We start from the raw sequence: 3135 nt of genomic DNA on the forward strand, positions 1-3135 counted from the left end.
CCCTGCGTTACCTACGAAAAGCTGACGAGTTATTGTTTTCATGAAATTTTCCAATTAAGCCAACCTGCACCTGCAGAAAAAATGCGAAAATTCAACAAATAAATGAACTCAAATTAGGTAAAAATGCGCAGCTATTGACTGTCCACAAATAAATAATCGGCTGTAAGCGTGTGTATACGAGGGTGTTCTGATAAGGGCTTAGTTTTCCAAAGAAAACACAAAATTTTGAAAAAATAGTAATTTTGTCTCCTTTCCAACCATAACTTCTTTATTCCACAAAAATTTCAGCCGGCGGCTGACTTTTTCAAGTTTAGATACAGAACAAATATGCATTGAGATTAGACTTTAAGTATACGGTCTATAGGGCAGTAGTTTGTAGCATAATTTATCGCTCCACATGTATCTTAGTCGAATTGTTATGATGGGACCGCTTTTTCCATAACTCGCCATCGAATCACAGTAATAATAGAAGTTATTTGGTCACATGATCGTTTTGTCCTTTTTTGGTAGTCGATGAAGATTTCACCTTGTGAATTCCTAAAAATGATGGCCAATACCTACTGATATGACAGTTTTCCCTCCTTTCCAAGAAGGCTCGTATGGTGAAGTCCACAGTTCTCTCTGACCACGAAACGACCAGAAGCTTTAATCTGGATTGAATTTAACAGCGTCAAATACTACGGCTGCTCTGTTATCCAAAGTAAGATACCTACAAACTAAGTTGTTTCGCACACTGCAATCTATGGTCTGCCAATACGAGATTATATCTCGACTTATCGAAAAAGATCTTAAATATCCATTGCGATAGTGGTGCCATCGAGCAGACAGGCGAAGTTATTATCTTTTCGGATCTCCCTCGTATGTTAATTTGTGCTGTCCAGTGCGCTACCGCCTTAATTCACTTGCACTTTGTATGTGTTCACAGTTATGTACTTAAACTACCGATTGCCAACGGCTGATAAAGTCGCAGCGCGCAGTTTCTCGCACAATTATTGTATATCGAGTATTTGCGAACAGTGCTGCCCATTTGTGGCCAGAAGGCGCAGACTACCTGTCGTGGTGGTGCGCACGCGTGCAACTTGGGCGCCCGCTGTTGCCGACGTTGATTAGATAAACAACACTCCAGCAAATGCACCGATAAAAACAACAACAGCTCGTACTGCAAATCACAAAAAACCATTCACAAACACACACACATACATGCGCAGCCATTCACAAATTACACAAACTTTAACTGTTTATGGTGATTAGAGACAGAGCCGTGAATTGACTGCAACTTGTACCTATTTGCAGTCGTGCCACAGAGCGGTGGTGAGCGGTGAGGGCGCGGTGGTTAGAAATGGGGGATAGGTGGCGTGTGTCGGTTTTGGATTCTGCTGTACGTGTAAATAAATCTGCTGCCGTAATATTTCCTGAAGCCGCGGAATGTGACTGCGTGTCTGTCCGTCTCTGGTTCCAACTGCATGTGCCACTATTTTGTTACCGCTATTTTGATTTTTCTGCAGGTTTAGTGCATTCTTATTGTGCTTGTGCTTGCAGTGCTCTTTCATTTTTATTGGAGAACGCTGCAATTCATTTGTGTCAGCAAATCTTGTCACATTCACGCCATTTTGCCTCGAGCGTTTCAACGAAATCAGGGTACGCAGAATGAAGTTGTTGTCATGTTGCCAGTATTAGTTGCACATTTTTTATGTCTTTACACATACATAAATATATGTAGTGTTTGAATAAGTGGCATGAATGGCTTTCGTTTTCGATTTGGAACCAAATCTCAAAACTCGAGTACCCTTGAGCTCATATTTGTCCTCTTGGCGAAAGCTAGAATCAAGCCCATCGTTCCTAAAATAAACTGAAGTTTGAAGTGATAATTGCTTGGCATGAAACACACACTACTTCATAAAGTGCTTTTGGAACAAGTGAATCACTATATAAACGAAATCAACTTATCACAAATTCAACCGACTAAACAACTGCCACCAAAACTATAATAAAATAGTCGACATTTCTAATTATTTCAAAATCCCATTTACTTAATTTTATAACAGTAATATTGCATTATTACACGATCTTTTATTTATTTTAACACTAATTTGAATAAGTTAGCGTAAGTTGTTGCAAAATTAGTGATCAACCAGCCAGAACACCTCCAACCACAGGCAACCTTTGCGGTACATTACCTACAGGTGAAAGAACGTCTTGTGCCATGCCGCCGGCAAGAGGCAAGCCGGCCGCAGCACCTGTCAAAGGGCCTGTAGCACCGCCAAGGGTTTGACCCACAGGAAGGGGTAACTGTGGTCTACAATCGCCACGAACGAAAAGCTCTAGAAAAGAAGTAGAAATTTATAAGGACAGTTCTTAATTAAAACGGATTATATTATTATACAAACACACTTGTTAGAAACAGTAGTGCAAAAGCTACAGTGCTGATCCGAAACATGTTTTGCTATTAATAACACGAACAAAATTTAGTTAACACATATTCAGCCGATATATTTATAGCGAAATGTCATTGCAAAAAGTTAACAGAAAACATGCAAACTGCAATAAAGTCATAACTAGCTAATATTTGTTTAACAGTTTTAAACGTGCATGTAATGTAAAGCAGCAACGTATTGCTTCGGTAAAGCAGCAACGTATTGCTTCGGAATGCGCACCAAAGCACGTATAAGTATATGGAGCGTGAGAAAATTAAGTTTTTTTTTCATTAAATGCGCAAATTGTATTGACGTGTATTTATTCCTAAAATATAGTGGAATCTCACAAAGTAGAACTTTCAGTAATTAGAATTTCGAAAAATCAGAATCAGAGTTTGTATTTTAGGAGTCTTCTTTGTCACAAATAAATCATTCAATTGGATGGAAATTCATCTAAAACTTACCTCAGGTGAGTCATCTATCCACCTCTGTTAATGACGATAACATCGAAAAAGTTATAGAAACAGTGTTTGAACATGATGATGTTAGCATCAGAGATATAGGAAAATGTCTCCACATCTCTGATGGATCCACTCATCCCACTCTCGGAAAGCCGGCATAGTCCATAAGTCCATTGTTTCATACATTAAACCTCCACACAAACTTTTTGTGTCTTAAACAAACAAATATTAATAACACAAAAAAAATATTCTACCGTTTA

At 38.7% G+C, this 3135-nt stretch overlaps 1 long non-coding RNA gene across 1 annotated transcript; it reads right to left on the bottom strand.

The window, feature by feature from the left end:
- Nucleotides 1-2002: 2002 nt before the first annotated feature.
- Nucleotides 2003-2465, bottom strand: LOC138855776 (uncharacterized). The gene is made up of 2 exons (XR_011394848.1): nucleotides 2392-2465; nucleotides 2003-2321 (listed from the first exon to the last, which is right to left on the bottom strand). It is a non-coding gene; the product is annotated as an uncharacterized lncRNA (long non-coding RNA).
- Nucleotides 2466-3135: the final 670 nt, after the last annotated feature.

The sequence above is a fragment of the Bactrocera oleae genome, chromosome 2 (genome assembly GCF_042242935.1).
Source record: "Bactrocera oleae isolate idBacOlea1 chromosome 2, idBacOlea1, whole genome shotgun sequence".
NCBI lineage: Eukaryota > Metazoa > Arthropoda > Insecta > Diptera > Tephritidae > Bactrocera > Bactrocera oleae.